Source organism: Mastigoproctus giganteus, chromosome 8 (assembly GCF_048544385.1).
Source record: "Mastigoproctus giganteus isolate SK-2022 chromosome 8, ASM4854438v1, whole genome shotgun sequence".
Classification (NCBI taxonomy): Eukaryota; Metazoa; Arthropoda; class Arachnida; order Uropygi; family Thelyphonidae; genus Mastigoproctus; species Mastigoproctus giganteus.
Window position 1 is genome coordinate 200,139,206 of NC_143582.1, and position 17,642 is coordinate 200,156,847.

Sequence of the window (17,642 nt, forward strand, 5' to 3'; positions counted from 1 at the left end):
GAGAGAAGGGGGGCCCACGATGTCCTATTGATGATTTATAGTGCATTTGCTTGTAGAGACAGCGAGATCATATTCCCTCTGTATAAGGCAATGATGACATTGCACTAGGAGTACTGTATCCAAGCATGGGGATCACACCTACAAAAAAACATCGAGCTTTTTTGAATAAGTCCCAAGACGAACGACGCGCTTTGTAAAATGGGCAAAAGGACGCCCATATGAGGAAAGACTTCGAATGTGCGGGTTACATGGATTGATTGGTAACGAGGTACTTCAGAATCCCTATAAGTCTTTGAGAAAAGATAACAAAATTAATCAAGGTTTAATTTTCACGGTTATAAATAACGCTAGAAATAGGATACATAAATTCAAATAAAGGGAAAAGCTACATAGACTGGACTGCAGAAAGTTTTCTTTTAGCCAAAAAGTTTTAAATCGCTGGAGTCAATTACCTCCATGGGTATTTGAAGCTGGCAGTTTGGGAAAATTCAAAGATCAGCTGGAGCAGAACCCGTGTGATGCGGGGAATATGTAAAAAGGGTTTTTGTTTTGTTTTATTTTATTTTATTTTTTATGTTTTTAAAAAATTATTCTATTTTGCTGGTATAGCCAAAGCTTGTTGTTTGTTATTTGGTTTTTAGGAGCATTAGCAACTAAGGCCATATTGCTCCGGGAAATGCGGTGGTCATTCCTTGACCTTTCCGCATCCTCCGTATTTGGTGGTGACGGGCTCGAACCCCGGTCTAATCAAGAAGCGTGTGCTACGCACTGCTGCTCCTTCCCACCTGGCTACGGAGGCGCCTATATATAGCCAAAGCACAGAGTTTCCTTGCGCCATATGACAACACTAATACGCAAACAAGATGCTAGTATATAAAAGGTCTTCATGCCCTTCCTCACACACATAAGAGAACCGTGTTCATAAGGAAATAATTTCAGAATTTTATAATGCCATCAGTGCCGAAACTATAAATTCTGGGAGTACCAAACTGTCGAACGGTCTTCCACGTCATCTTTAACAACCAACTAAATCAGTCGTCGGGCTCCGCGCGATGAGTGACCTGGCTGTACGGTAATTTACAGATTCATCATAATGCCAACTATGCTTGATAATTTCAATTATCAGAGACTGAAAAGACGAAGGCTGTCAGATTACAATTCCCAATCATTTGGTCACTGATAACTCAGCAGATCGACATTACCTCCTCCCAAACTTACAGGGGTATAAAAAATCCCTGGAAGTTTTGGAACAGTTCATTACATTAAGTGAAAATACAAGTTTGCCTGCGATCGCTGGGTCAACAAACTAGATTTTCCTGTGGGATTAAGGTACGGGCTAGCAGGGCCCTTGCCCAGTCATTCTTTAAGGGGTGCCAAAAACAGAAGAACAATGAGGCAAAAATTTATAAATCCTTAGTAAAGGGCGTCGAAAAATCATTCTGCCTGGGGCGCAGAAATAACTAAGTCCGGCACTGCCAGGGCCTAATGGTGAAATGAAGTAACCAACCATCTCAAGGGATGTAGGCTTGTAATTCAGTTATGCGCTTTTTCTCATTAACTTTCTCCCTCGAGGTCTTTTCTTGGGGTTAGTGTCACCTCTGGACTAATTTCTTCGGCACGTTGTCGTTTGTACTTAAAAATGTCCAATCTCTACTACAAGGTGTCCCATAAATCTGGAATCACAGGAAAAAATAACTAAATCCCATATTTTCATCTTTGCAGCTTCAAGATGTCTTTAAGTAAGGAAGAACGAGTCCAGATAATTCTTTTCATAGGAAATCGGAATCTAGAGAGAGGTCGCCGCAGAATTTAACAGCTACATCCATACCGCGAGCCAATAACACAGAGCTTTGTTAGAAAACTTGTTGCAAAGTTTAGGAAAACAGGATTCATAGACGATAAAACACACAGTAGACTTTCGCCGTTGAGGTCTTCAAATGCAGAAGAATTATGTATAATAGTGTAAATATTGTGAATGCTAATGCTGATAATGTTATTCGCGTAAATGACAGTTTTGATTATAGCTAATTTTAAATTGTGATTTATTTATTATTTTAACTTTGTTTAAACAGATGTTTCTTTATAAATTCTGTTTACATTTTGTACATGGATTATGTACTTCGTTTACAAAAGTTGGTACATGCTTCGTCAAGTTGAACGAACTGCTCTACATAAGCTTTTACATCTTTTATTTTTATTATTTTTTAATCTCCCCCAGAGAGTCTCCGTTCTCACCTACTGGTATTGCAATCCCTCCTGCAGGTGATGGACATGTTCCCATGGTGACAGTAAGCGTAAGATAGAACTGGGCCACCTTCCCGTGGTTAGGGACGAGTACCTGAAGCGGGCATTCAGATGACTCCTGCTTCTGGGTACCCAAGAGGACAGAACAACATATCAACACAATATACACTATTCACACAAATCTACAACACAACCCACACGCCTCTTTTACAGAGTTTTTGTATCAGCACAATACAATGATACGATGTGGAGTTGAACAGACGTTCTAGGAGCCGTCCTAACAAAATATACATGTCCCTTCGAGAAGGGCCACCAACGATGACAAAGTGACTGCCATCATCGCTGATTTATGCAAACGTCCCAAAAAATCTCTTCGAAGATTGGCCTCCGAGACCGAAAAGCAGCCATCATTAAGGCTAACAAATGGCATTCATACAAACTTCAGATCTTGCAAAAATTAAGCGAAGGTGATCCAGACCGAAGGATAGAATTTTTGTGAATGGGCTAAAGAACAATATGCTCAAAATGCAAATTATCGTCCACAATTCTGTTTAGTGATGAGGCTGGTTTTAATGGAATCGGTGAGGTAAGTTGACAGAACACTCGCTACTGGTCTCAAAAACAACCCTCACTGATGTACTCTTTGAGGGAACAAGTTGCTACTCGTGTAATGGTATGGTGTGGCATGTGGAAAGGTCACATCATAGGCCCTTATTTTTTCAAGAAAATGTCACTCCTGACGCAATTATGCTCAACGAGGAAACATTCCCCCAGTGTCTTGAACGACATGGTTCCAGCAATATGGTGCTCCCGCAAATTACAGTATCCATGCAAGAAAGTTTCTGCACCAACAGTTTCCTGCTAATTGGTTAGGCCGTCGAGTGCCTGTGGTAAGGCCAGAGAGAAGCTCGCATCTCTCACCGCTAGATTTTTTTTCTCTTGATTCAATCGAAGGCGCTGGTCTACGCAGAGAAATTTCAAAATGTTGAACGTTTGCGGTAGCAACTACCGTTAACGAGCAACTACTCGTTAGCGAATAGTAGCTCTTTAATTAACAAGTACTGTATTTTGTTCGTAAAAAATTGTTACCTCTAAATATCTCGAAACATTTTTTTCCAGTCATCTTTACTTAACTTGTTTCACCAGTCACAATATACGAATTACAAAACCAGAAAAGTGTTAATCGCACTAGTTTGAGGACTGCATATGAAACAGGAAAAACTAGCAATTCTAGATATTAGAAAAAAAATAAAAAGAATCAATTTTAAAACTCGTTAATTCCTAACTAGTTCGGATAAGCAAAGTCCCACGTCTTGTCTGTAATCTTTTCCTCAGACGTAGGAAAGACAGGGAAAAAAAAAAAAAAAAAAACCAAAGGAATGAAGGAAAAGGTTCACTATTCTCCATGAATGAGAATATACTGTATTCTTATGTCTATAACAACAATATAACTTTATAATAATGAAAATTATAATATATCCATAATAATCATTACAAAAAATAATAAATAAATGCAAAAACACTGAAGCAAAAATTACTTATAATATTAAACTTAAATATTCAGTCTAATTAACATCTTATAATTTACTATAAACAATAAATGAACAGGATGGACTCGATTCGTACTCGCCACATCCTTCAAAAAACATTGTTTTATAGGAATTAAGAACATTTTTACATTAATGAAATTAATATCATTAATTATACTCGTAAACACACCGGTCGGGCAATTAAATATGATTTTATTAACTATTAATTTTATGAGTATCACTGGCATATTACAAATAAAATACACTGAAATATCTGAATTAAGAGGGGGAAAAAATTGCTGCAGTTTATTACCCACTAGGTCAAAGGAGTTGAGGTTCTTGAAGGGCATAAGGTTACCAACATATGATTGCATTGATATTTCAATAACTAGATTATTAAATTCCGAAAACGCAATGTCGTGATCTGCCTGTAAAGTTCACCAAGTCGATGATTCAGTACTTCTTGGTTCTCTTTGGTGGGTACACACGCCTACTCAATTCTGAAAACACTCAAAATGAAGTGCCGGATGACCTTAATTTATTTAATGCACTGTTTGGTAAATAACAAAAGCTACTTTCATTGAGAGAGCCAACTACTCGAGATCTCACATTTCCCACCTTATTCAAGTATTTTTAAATGCATGACCTTTTCGATGTCACTTAGTAGTCAAAGCCGTCACTCCCGGAACAAGTCAAATATCACAATTTTAATGTGAAAAAAGTTTTATTTGTACAGTTTCATAACAAAAATTTGTGTGAATAATGTAATTTTAAATCTCATGCTGATATAATAAGCAGTCCCATTATATACGGTAATTCCTCCTTTTAGCGAAATTTCCTTATTATGCACCACCCTCGCTGGTAGCACAGTGCATGTAAGCATTGTCCTCCCCCACGCATTCCAACCCGGCCATTTTTCCGGTTGAAAAAACCCGGGTTCGAATTACGTCAAAGACACGAGTAAAATATTCTAATTTGCTGGTATAGCCAAAGCCTAGAGTTTCCTTGTACCATATGACAATACTAATATGCAAACAAGATGTTAGTGTATAAAAGGTTCTTCATGCCGTTCCTATTAAGGCCTTTTTTTCACAACTTGGCTGAGTTAGTCAGTTTCAGGATAGGGTTTCATGGTTTTTCTCCCGGAAACTACGGTTTTTCATCCAAACAGCAGGCAAATCGACAACAGAACACACTTAACCTACCGATATGGGCTAAGTCGCTGATAAGCCTAAAAACATTATTACGTCCTTTTTCTATTAGGAAAAATATTTCGCTTAATCCAAAAAGCGCTCGTTATTAAGCGTATGATGAACAATTGCTTCGGGAGCCGTTCTTCTGTATTTATTATTATATTTAAAATTTACCGTATTTCCCCATGTATAAGACGCACCTTTTTTCGAAAAATTTGGGGTCTAAAAACTGGGTGCGTCTTATACAATGGTTGTAGTTTTTTTTACTTGCATTTCCCGCTTTTTCGCGCTGTTGTCTCTGCGCTCATTGTTTCGCACTTGTTACCGGTATATTAGGTTACGTTTTGCCACGTTCTGCCCAGAAATGGTTCAGAAAAGATTTTCGTACAGTGCTGAATTCAAGTTAAAAGTGATCGTTTGCAAAAGTGAATGGAAATTGTGATGCTGAACGTAAGTTTGGTCCTCCTCCAACTGAGAAAACAATCCGAGACTGGCTACGGGAAGAAGAAACCCTACTGAAAACGCCACGGCAGAAGAAGGCCATTAGAGGCAAATCAGCAAAATGACCTGATTTAGAGAGGAAATTGAAGATATGGATTCCCTGCCGGATGTGACTTTCCCCTCCTCTAAGTCGGCACAGAAGTGGCTCTCTCTAACTCTTGAGACATCGTTCCTAGTCACTGGGCATGGCTCATTGAACGAGAAGCTCTTCCAACTAGGCCTAATACCCATAGACGTTTGTTACTGCGGGGCCAAGGAGAATTGGTTCCACCTTCTCTTCGAGTGCACTCTCTATGAGGACCTGAGGCAAGACCTGGCAAATACCATCCCTCACACTGAAAACCAACTGGACATTCTGTTACAGACACCACAGAACCTTGCTGCCTTCCAGAACTTCTCGACAAGTATTCAAGCGCAGGAAAGCCTCCTGCAGAATAACGCAGGCTACTAATGGGGATCCCCAGACAGCAGCGTAAAAATTTTATTTTCAATTTATTTTATTTTATTTTTTCTTCGTGATAACGTACTTTTTTCCTCTTCCCACTAGTGTAGCTTCTCTCTCTCTCTCTCTCTCTCTCTCTCTCTCTCTTTTTTTTTAATTACACCGCGAGATTTTTTTTCTTTTTCTTTTATTATTATTATTATTATTTTTTATTATTTTTTATTTATTTATTATTTTTTTATTATTATTTTTTTATTTATTTATTTATTTTTTTATTATTATTATTATTTTTTTATTTTTTATTCTCACTTCCTCTGGAATGGGCCCCCAGAGGAACCTGGTCCACCTTTTGACAACATAAGGTGGGTCAGAGTTTCTTTTGAGACGGTACGTGTTTTAATGGGACTGGCCCACCTTCCCGTGGTGTGGACGATACCCAGAATCATCTGTCCAGGTGACTGATGCTTCTGGGTAGCCAAGAGGTTATATTATTATTATTTGGTTTTTAGGAGCATTAGCAACTAAGGCCATATTGCTCCGGTGCGGTGGTCATTCCTTGACCTTTCCGCATACTCCGTATTTGGTGGTGACGGGCTCGAACCCCGGTCTAATCAAGAAGCGTGTGGTACGCACTGCTGCTCCTTCCCACCTGGCTACGGAGGCGCCCGTAGCCAAGAGGCCAGAACAGAACAACAGCACACGTAATACACACAAACCTACGTTATTCACATTCTGGCCCATTTGTAGTGATACTGCTCTTCACAGAGATACGAGGCGGAGTTGAACAGACGTTCTAGGAGCCGCCCTTTACAAAACACATGTCCACATCTTCCTCTTGCTCAGATTACGCACTTGAGGAGGGCATAAATTCGAATTGAGGAAAGAAGTTGCAGAACAGATTGTGGAACATTGTGTCACAGTTGATAGCTTAAATAAATTCAAGGAAGAACTGGACAAACTTTTGGAGGTGAATAGGTAGATGAAATGGTAAGCGTTTCTTTTTCTTTTTCTTTTTTTGGTGCTGTGTGAGCTTGCTTTCTTGCATATTGCTGTATAAGTTCTGATGCTGTATACGCTTGCTTTCTTGCATCATATGCCACTACTAATGCTGATTCCTCGTTATTGAAAAAGAAACAGATGAAATAACGTATAGAATCTTGTCTGTAGGCTAAGACTGGACTCATCAGATAACAAAACTATACCACATTTGTCAGGGTTCGAAGTCAAATGTTCATGGCACCACTTTCGACGACCTCTGTGATGGTGGAGATTAATGGGATAGAAACACTGGCTTCCTTGCATAGAATAGAGCCCTCTTGAATTGAGCCTTCTTAGCACAATTCGGTTGGAAATGTTTTCACCTTTCGCTGCAGCAACCTCAAGAAACAGTTGATGACAGCACATCGTAGGGTTCCATCTTGCTATTAGATCCAGATAGCGATCTGTTCTGGTTGACGTAGCCCTCTGGGGACCTTGGCCACCTCTTCTTGTAATGATTCTTGTCTCCTGAAATTGTTTCCATAGTGATGAGACGAAACTGTGTGACACATTAAGCCAACGTCCCGCCACCGCCTGTAACTGCCGAGCTTCAAGTCGTCCAACGGCCCACCATCTCAAAGAATCGTATAAACGACAATGAATTGCCATCCTGGGTACAGGATATGTGGCTATCCCACTGAGCAATCAAAAAAAACCGGGAATAGAGTAATGGGTCGAAACCCGTGTTTTTATAAGCACGGATAATTTGCATTATGTGCGGCTCTGTAAGGTAGTCAATTGATTTCTATTGGATACTCGGAATTTGCATGCAAGGACGCCTATTATATCAAATATTCGTCTTCGGCGACAGTATTCACAGTGTTCAGTTTTTCATTCATGAAAAACATTTTGTTCTGTTAATTTTGTCGAGCAGTGTATGTGTAATTATATAGGAGAGCAAACAAGAAAGTAAAGTCGGTCATGTTTCATTTTCAACAGTTAGTGCGATACAAAAACGAAATTATGTATAGTTCTATTTCCCACAATAGCCAGGTAAATTATACATTTATCACAACGTTTGAAGAGATTTTTTTTTTTTTTTGTCGCAACGCTAAATCTAATTTAATTTGGTAAGAAAATGTTTTTTTTTTTTTTTCCTCTTTAAAAAATACTAAAGTGAGGAAACATAGTGTTTAGGGTCATGCGCCACCCGTGATTCCCCACATCTGCGCCGAGGAAGCATGTGTTTTTGTAATGGGCGACAACTGGAACGTCAGTTCATCTCCGCCTCGTATCTCTGTGAAGAACAGTACCACTGAAGAAGGGCCAGAAATGAGTAGTGTATGTTTGTGTGTATTATGTGTATATGTTTTCTGTTGTTATGTTCTGACCTCTTGGCTACCCAAAAGCATCAGTCACCAGAACAGATGATTCTGGGTACTCATCCACACCACGGGAAGGTGGGCCAGTCCCAATGGAGCTCGCACTGTCTCAATTCGAGACTCTGACCCACCTGATGGTGGCAAAAGATGGACCAGATTTCTCTGGGGGGGCATTCCAGAGGAAGGGGAAAAAAGTTCCTGTTGTGTTATATATATATATAAAATAATAATAAATAAAACATTATTATAACTTCTAAGTGTTAAATAAAACATTATACTTCATTCGTAGATCCTATAACAGTTAACATCCTTTACGGAAGACAATATCTTATCATCAAAACAGGCTTTGTACAAATAAACAGATAGCTTAAGTTAAACCGCGACATATAAGTATCCTGAGTAAAGTGCAATGTCCTATATCACAAGCCAGATCAGTCAATCCAAATGTACGCAGTTCAGTTCAAGTTCAAAGTCAAAACATTAATGTAAATGGCATCCCAAGATATCCACTGGCCCCTAATACACAATGTGCACGACCTACAACCAAGGAATGCTGCTCCCTATTGATTAGCTCCACCAGCCAAAGGAGTAGCATTATTCGTAGCCATATAACTAATTCTTCTTGTGAAAACATCAGACGCAAACTGCTGAAGAGCAATGTAAGAATTCTTGTCTCCCACCAGCAAAGTTTCATGTCCAATGAGATAGTGTAGAAACTGATGAACGAAGAACATCTCTAATGTCATTATATAGTGGACAATCAAATAAAATATTCAATTTTCATTTTCTCTGCATTGACAAGCTTCCGTTCTAGAAAGACCAACAATACATAGTGTCCATGTCCCGTTAAAAGGAAGGATGTATATAAGTCTAAAGGGAACCAAACAGGTTTCTGCTTTACACAAAAGGTCACTTCAGGGAAGAAAGACGTATCCCAGCGGGTCTGCCACAGATTTATTATTTCATTCCACAAATGATTACGTCCTTGCTTAACATCTGACTGAATATCCAGAATTAAACGATAAATTCAGTTGATATTTGGTTTTTTAACCTATAACAAAGACCTCTTTTAGCTACATGAAAGTCCAATGGCAACACACCTGCAAGAACTTGTAGTGCAGAAGTTGAAACAGTACGACAAGCTCTTAACATACCGGGTAGTTATAAAATAAGTTTCCCTATTCAGGAGACCCTAGTGTCAAAACGGTTAGAGTTAGCGCTGTGAAAATCGGTGGGTGTCATTTAGGGTATAGGAAAGCGATCTGTAGAAGAAAGCTAATTAGTTCAAATTTTTCACCACCAGGGGAAAAACGGCGCTGCACATATGTAAAAGTTGTCATTTACTTCAAGACACGCTGCTCACGCAAATGACATCCTGTTAGATAAAAGCAAAAAGGCCAACGCCACCGTCAATATCCATTATGGATCTTACAAAAAAGGAACATGTCATGCTCTTTTAGTAAAACTGTTCTACTAGAATAACTTAAAGGTTTGCGTAAAGAACCTTTGACATTGTCAGTGTGGCTTCGAAAACTAATAAAGAAATTTGAAGCGACCGACCGGGGAGTTAGGTGTAATTCCAGGCAGGGAACAACCACGTATCGGAACGGAGGTAGTGGATGAAGTGGCGGTTGCAATGGTCAGAATGCGAAACACTACTAGTCAGTAGTGTCAGAGGTGTGTCAAGAGACTTGGACCTTTCTTGGTCTGCTGTACGTAAAGTGCTTCGACTAATTTTACGCTGGTTCCCGTACAAGATTCACGTAGCGCAAGAACTACTCTTGTGATCATCAACAACAAATAGACTTTGCTCTACGATTTCTGGCTCGTATGGAACTTGATGATACATGGGCTCGAATGATCTTGTGGTCTGATGAGGCACGTTTCACTCTTCATGGGGCTGTAAATGCACAAAACTGGCCGAATATGAGGAACTTCTCGTCCATCTGCTGTGCCTGAAAGACCACTACAAAGTTCATGCGTTACAGTATGGTGTAGATTCACAGCAGGGTTTATAATCGGACCATTTTCTTTGAAGAGTCTACACCTCATGGGCTCCCCCGTAAGGTGTACGGTAACTAGTGCATGGTACTGCGCTCTTCTAAGAGATCACATTATTCGTGCTCTGCAAGAAAGGCAATGCTTGGACACGTTGGTTGACAAGTGAAGGAACTGCTCTGTTCAACATTCGGAAATGATCGCATCATTTCTAGAGACTTTCCGCAGTTCTGGCCAGCCTGATCAGCAGATCTCGATCCATCCCTGTGATTTCTGGCTACGGGGATACTTGAAAGATAGAGTTTACTGTGGCGGCATACAGATGCTTGACGATTTGAAAGCGAGCATTAAACAGCATGTAGCCAACATCCCCAATGAGATGCTATGCGAAACTGTGTTGCACGTTTGTTTGTTTGTTTGTTTGTTATTTGGTTTTTAGGAGCATTAGCAATTAAGGCCATACTGCTCTGGGATATGTGGTGGTCATTCCCTGACCTTTCCGCATCCTCCGTATTTGGTGGTCACGGACTCGAACCCCGGTCTAATCAAGAAGCGTGTGCTACGCACTGCAGCTCCTTCCCACCTGGCTACGGAGGTGCCACGTGTCGCACATAGTGAGTTCTCCGTTTTCAGAATGTCATCTCAAGTGTAGGAAAGCACGTAGAACAATATCTGTAGATTTCTAAGTTCTGATATTAAAATCTAATCCTAAGTTAAGTATTACATCTCATGCTTACAGTGCCAATTTCTCCCCTGGTGGTGAAAATTTGAACTACTTTTTTTTTTTTTTTTTTTTTTTTTTTTTTTCCCTACAAATCGCTTCTCCATACCCTAAATGACATACATACCCACCGATTTTCGCAGCGCTACCTCTAACCGTTTTGACACTAGGGTCTCTTGAATAGGTAAACTTATTTTATAACAACCCGGTACATAAAAATATTATACGTTACACAGTAGCCAACTTCGAGCGAAACTTAACAGTTCTAACCCTGTGTAACCATACACCTGCAGCATAAGTGGCCATAGGAAGAAATACAGCGTTATAATAGATTCTCATTGTACGCCTAGAAAATCCCCAGTCTGAACGAGAAAATTTTATTATAGCACCAGTAAATCTTCTGATCTTTGTTGTTACATTATTTAAATGAGACAAAGTTAAGCTTTGAGTCTATTGTAATCCCAAGTAATTTAATTTCAGACACAAGTGGAATCCTGTTATCATTAATCTTCACTAAAGGGGATCGTTGAGGGTTTAAATATGATCCAAAGATCATCACTTTAGTCTTAGATGAACTTATTGTCAATTTATTATCCATTGTAATAAATTTTGTAAAACATCATTGGCATTATTTTCGATAGCAGATCTAGATGAACAATGAATTAAGATAGTAAGATCGTCAACATAAGCGATGATTTTAGTACCACTAAAACAACGGGAAGTCCAATTCTGTGACACTGTATACCATATAAGAGCCCCCAAGATAGACCCCTGGGGTTACCCTCGTGAAACTTCTCTAGACATCTGAAATTTAGACCACTCAAATATGACGATTAATGAAATAGCTCGTGAATGGGTGGCATAGTTGCTGGGAGCAACCGTTCGAGAGCACTTTGCCACCATAAAGAGTTAAAAGTTTCCTTGAAATCAACAAAGGTAGCTAACGTTAATTTTGATGTTAAACTCTCAATAGCACGAACAAATTCGACAAGTGCATCTTCAGGGGACTTTCCTACACAAAACCGATATTGATTAGAGGACACCATATTTTTCGATTGAAGAAGATCAGTAACACGCAGAGTCATTAGACGCTCTAATAACTTCCCAAGATTTGGGAAAAGTGCAATAGGCCTATAAGATCTAGGATTTAATGCCGGTTTATCTGTTTTTTTAAATCAGTTTTAAAAGTGCAATTTTCCACATATCAGGAAAGGTAACTTCTTGGAGACCCCCTAGCTTACTGCTGTCCAGGGGGGTGGCTCTAAAGCAGAGCAATAAACAGATATTAATAATAATAATTTATTAAAACGCAAAAGGCAGCACTTGTGGACGCAATTTCAATAATCACAAAATAAATATATTTTCAACAAGGTCTATCCCTGGAAATTTCTTAATATTAATCTTTTTAGTAACGGAGGTTAACTCATCAATGGTAAAATTCTTCTGTCTTTTTTTTTTTATGAAAACCCCAAACACGAAAGGTATCAAAACCTATAGTAATTAGTACCGTGCATGGGTTGAAGGAGAAGTATGGGGAGAAGGGGATGCCGGAAACTTTGCTCTAGAGACTAAACATGGGTTTCACCACTTCAAGCCTCCAATAAACAAAGTGGTGGTATTTCGTCTGGATACTGGTGGTATAAAGCGAATTTGCAACTCGAATATTTGAATGTACAACAGAATCAGTAGTTAGATCATCCATCGGGCTGTAACATAGTGCAGGTATTGATAATCCTTGGGGTGTTATAAATAAGACCCCAAGGATTGTCAATACCTGCACTGTGAACAAACTCCTTCCATGTTTTCCGTGTGGCAATAGCCTTGACGTAACGTTGTTTGAATAAAATACTGTATATTGAGAGTAAAAATAAGCTACTTCATGAGAATGCCTATCCCTACGTCGACGCTGATATTTTCGATGGGCACTATGTACATTTTTCCTTAAAGAATACAATTCTGAGGTCCACCAGGAACAGGTCTTTAAACTAACCTTTTTCTTGCTACCGATTTGTATGAGGCCTTAAGTAATGACTGGCGTAATAAGGTAGCAATTCCAGTAGCCGTAAAATAGCGAAGAGACGAAAAGTCTTGTTCAGGGAAATCTGAAAAAAATGGAGGAGTCAAATAATTCCCAGTTTATGTGATTTATGGAAAATCTGACTAAAGCTGGCTGTAGTAAAAATTGATCTCCAGGTTTAGAAAAATCAGTAACAACAAAAAATAGAACCCGATGATCATTTGTTGTACAATCAGTAATCACCATCCAATCACGAACAACTGCTTTAAAATGAAAATTAGTTAATGTCACATCAATATTTGTTTCTCCAACAGAGCTGGAAAAGATCGTTACTACTTAAGGTAGGTTTATTACATTTAAGCTATTATTAATAATAAATTCCTCCAACATATGACCACGACGATCACTTCCATTAGTAAACCAAAGTGGAGATTTAGCATTTACGTCAGAAGTTAAGACATTCTGCGGACCCAAAATATTTAAAGCTGTTTACTTATCTTCAAGGATAAATTTAATCTTCTGATGGAGGACAATATAGAGAAATCAGATAAAAATTCAAATATGTAACCAAAATACAAGTAGCCGTTCTATTGCATAAACCATTAATTATAGTAATACCTAGCTGATTATTTAACACCACAATACATGTCTAAAGTTCCTCAGAGACCGGTTGAATTATACGGACAGTAAGTGGAAATCCCGTTACCTTTGAAGTATATCCAGGTTGCACTTTAACAATATTTAAATTGCTCTTGAATTGCAATAATATCAATAACATTTTGCTCAGTAGACACTCGAATTTCATCCGATACTGCTCTAAAACGCTGACCGTTAATTTGCACAATCCTAATACCAGCAAGCAGGAGACGCAGGAGAATCAGCAAGCGAATCATTAGCTAATAATAGCTTCATCTCCGGGGAATAAAACTTGTACTGATATTATTATAACTATTATTCATCGGCGGTCCTTCGTGCCGTCTGTAATGCCCGTAAGTACTCAGGACGTGTATTGTCCCTTACCAAGTGCTGATATTCCTTCCTACATCTCTTACAGCTGATACAACTAGGTGGCTCTTCCTTAAATGGACACTCATTAAATACGTGGCCACTACGAGCACAATGTCCACAAGACGGGGACTGATGCGAACAATATTGGGTAATACGTCCATACCCAAGACAGATAGCATTTAGTGACTATCGTATAAGGACGGTGCTTATGAGAACTCCAAGTCAAAAACAACCTGTCCAGTGAGGACACACATTTATATTTTTTAGGTGAGAAGCTAACAACCAATTAACTAGCAATGACGACTTGGCCTGAGTAGTAAAATCAAAAACTGTTTGTTGCTTCACTTCTTCCAATGTGAAACCATGATCTACTAAATTCTTGTTATAAATATTATCCACAATATCCTCCTTTGAAAGATAACGTGGGACATCATAAATTATGACTGATGGATTACTTTTACGAGGAAGGCCAGTGATCACCCCAGCTTCGGAAAACGCTGCCGTAGAAGTAAAGCAGTCAAAATCAAATTTCGTAGCTGTTTACACACCACTCCTCGATTAGGGACAAGCCGCAAAGATTTCACTTTTACATTATTCAAATCATTTTTAAGAGTTGCAGTAACTACATTTTTCACACCAGAACTTGTTTTCGTCTGAAGCTCTAATTATTAGATGATTTAATAACATCACTAGAAGAAACACTCTTCTCAATAGTTAGTTAGTTATTTTGGTTTTTAGGAGCATTAGCAACTAAGGCCATATTGCTTCGGGAATATGCGGTGGTCATTCCCTGACCTTTCCGCATCCTCCGTATTTGGTGGTGACGGGCTTGAACCCCGGTCTAATCAAGAAGCGTGTGCTGCTCCTTCCCACCTGGCTACGGTGGCGCCTTCTCAATAGTACCTCTCACAGTATCAGCATAGGTACGCACCGGCTCTTGTGCATGTAACCTATTCGTCGGAAACACATCTATATCTACATCTGACTTTGATTTATACCTCCCTTCATCCTGTTCAATATGTTTACCAGAGACCACAGATAAAGTTTGTAACATTGTTTCTAGAAATTATGCTCTTTTATCAATTTCCTCATTAATGGCTTTTAATCTCTCATTTTCTATCAATAGTGCAGTTGTTAGTCTCCAAATTACACTATTTGTCCATAATTATATCCCCATTTTTTTAGTCACCTTGTTAGCCTCTCCCAAAAGAAAACTTGTGATATCTTTTCGTATTTTAGAAATGGCAGCATATACAGAGGACGCAACTTGAATTTTATCACGTTCATCAGTCACTGTATTTACATCGCATCAATAGTCAAAATAGGGGTGGGAATAGACCCAGCCCCCTCTACTCCGATTAACTCACCACCTGTGCACTGCTCTCGTACTAACTGAGCCGCAGATCTTAACTGCTCGTGACCAATACTTTTAGAATAAACAAAGTGACCTACCTTCGTATATCGCCACGAGATTGAGGAATTTTAAGTGGGAGTAGGGGTAAAATATCCTCTCCCTCCCCGCTGGATCTGTCTAAAGATCATTTACCGTCAGGATTTCTATCTTCCATAATTCTTTGACATCAAAAACTCACAAATATATTAATATTAGTAGTATTAAATGAACAACTTCCAAATGTATTAGTATAAACAACTATTTCAATAATTCCAACTTCTAAATCCTGTGTTCCTGAACTGTTCCTTTTAGCTCAAATAAAAAAAAAAAAAAAAAACAGTAAACCTTACTATTTTACCGTTAAGCCTTGAATTTATCTCTGCATTTTGCTGTAATTTATCCTTAATAGCGCCAAAGCAACAACAGAATTAGTACGTAGAGCAGCGGTTCCCAAAATGTGCGCCACGGCGAAGTCGCAGGGGCGCAGCGGGATATTTTAAATATTCGAGGAAAACACAGCGATAATCGACACCTGTCGGACGCCACGCGAACTACTAGCTCTAGGTAGTTCACAGTTTCAACATTACTTATTAAGTTGTTTAGACCTAAATATTTAATAAACGGAACTGTTAGGTATTTCTCTTGGCCTAGAGGCGCGGTGAAAAAATTACTGAGACACTAAGGGCACCGTGAACCGAGAAAGTTTGGGAAACTCTGACGTAGAGATTAGAACAGAGGTTCCGAAACTTTCTCGGTTCACGGCGCCCTTACTGTCCAAGTAATTTTTTCACGGCACCTCTAGCCCAAAATAAATACCTAACACAGTGGTTTTCGACCTTTTAATATATACCTATATAATAATTTTATTCTTTATATAGAGCTACTAAATAAAGATCAATTAATTTCAAAAAATATATATAATAATAATAATAACTTAAACCAAAATTACACGGCACAGCAAGAATATTGTTGCGACACCTCGGGTGAAAACCACTGGATTCGTAGAACAATCAAACAAGAAAACAGCAAACTAATTCAGCTGCAATCGCCGATAGTACAATTTTTATTATTACCAGCCAAAAAAAAAAAAAAAATTCCCCGAGTTACCCTGAGTGAGAGAGAGAGAGTCAAAAGTAGAATCACCAGAAAGAGAAGAATGATGATATCCAGTGCAGGACCCTGGGTGCGCCAAGCCCATACTCACCAGATGTGAGCCCCTGGGGTTGATGGCAATGTAAATAATAATAAATAAATAATTTTTCTGTTTATACTCCGGGACGACCAAACGGTCAGAGGAGTTTACAAGATACACAAAATACAAGAAACAGCACCGTATTCAGCAGTCGCGGACTTGAACATCGGTCACTCAAGGCACGTGTACTTATGCACCTGCGCGCCTGACCACTAGGCTACGGCGGCTTAGTACGATCGTAATGGCGGCGGTTTCAAGTTATTACCTCCGATAAAGTAAAAAACTGTAAACACTACAATCTCAATAGTATTATTAATCTAACAAAAGTACCTGAGTGCAACTATGAAGTATCCTAAAGCTTTCCAAACAAATAACACAGCCAATAACCGCAATTAACCGATAATCTCACTCAGTCTAACAGTACAAATACTTCAATAAGTCTACAGTCTCCGGAGTGGAGCGTTTCTGTCCCCTTTGAAGGAGATATTACTGAAGTTAATGCCCAGGAAACAGGCGAAAATTGGAGTTGCTAAATGAGAGCTACTGACGGATGCTGCGAAGTGTTAAAGCTAGTCTGTTTCAACCCTCTACTTTCCAATGCGCGGTAGTCGGCATTGTCATATAGGACGGCTTCATCAAGAAGTTGAGGCTGTTTTCTATTTATGGCGTTTCGCAATGCCTGCAGAGTGTAACAATACATTTGGGCAATAACAGCAGTGAAAGATATTCGTGGACGACCAAGGCCATTCTTCCTTTCCAAAGCAATCGACATCATTTGAAGGTCTTCACGATCTTGATAAACCGCCTCCGACAGTTCCCAGTACACTCCACTCAATACCTCCTGTGGTCTTCCGTCTAAAGCAGTGGTTTTCAACCTTTTTTTAATAACGGCACCCCTAAGTAATTTATTTTATTTTGCGGCACTCCTACTCAATCAACTCAATATTCTGTCTGTTAGATCCGATTCTCTCTCTCTCTCTCTCTCTATATATATATATATATATATATATATATATAATATTAAAAAATATATGTTATATGATA

General features: G+C 39.0%; 1 protein-coding gene across 4 annotated transcripts in view; it reads right to left on the minus strand.

Annotated features, from left to right (window-relative positions):
* Positions 1-17,642, minus strand: part of LOC150082171 (uncharacterized) — a 324,507-nt gene that overhangs the window by 196,141 nt on the left and 110,724 nt on the right. The window contains exon 1 of one of the 4 annotated variants that reach the window (XM_090380028.1): positions 4,087-4,152. The exons of the other annotated variants lie outside the window; for them this stretch is intronic. The gene's annotated coding sequence lies outside the window, so the exon portion shown is untranslated. Of the gene's footprint in view, positions 1-4,086; positions 4,153-17,642 lie in introns of those variants that run through there. 4 annotated transcript variants of the gene reach the window in all.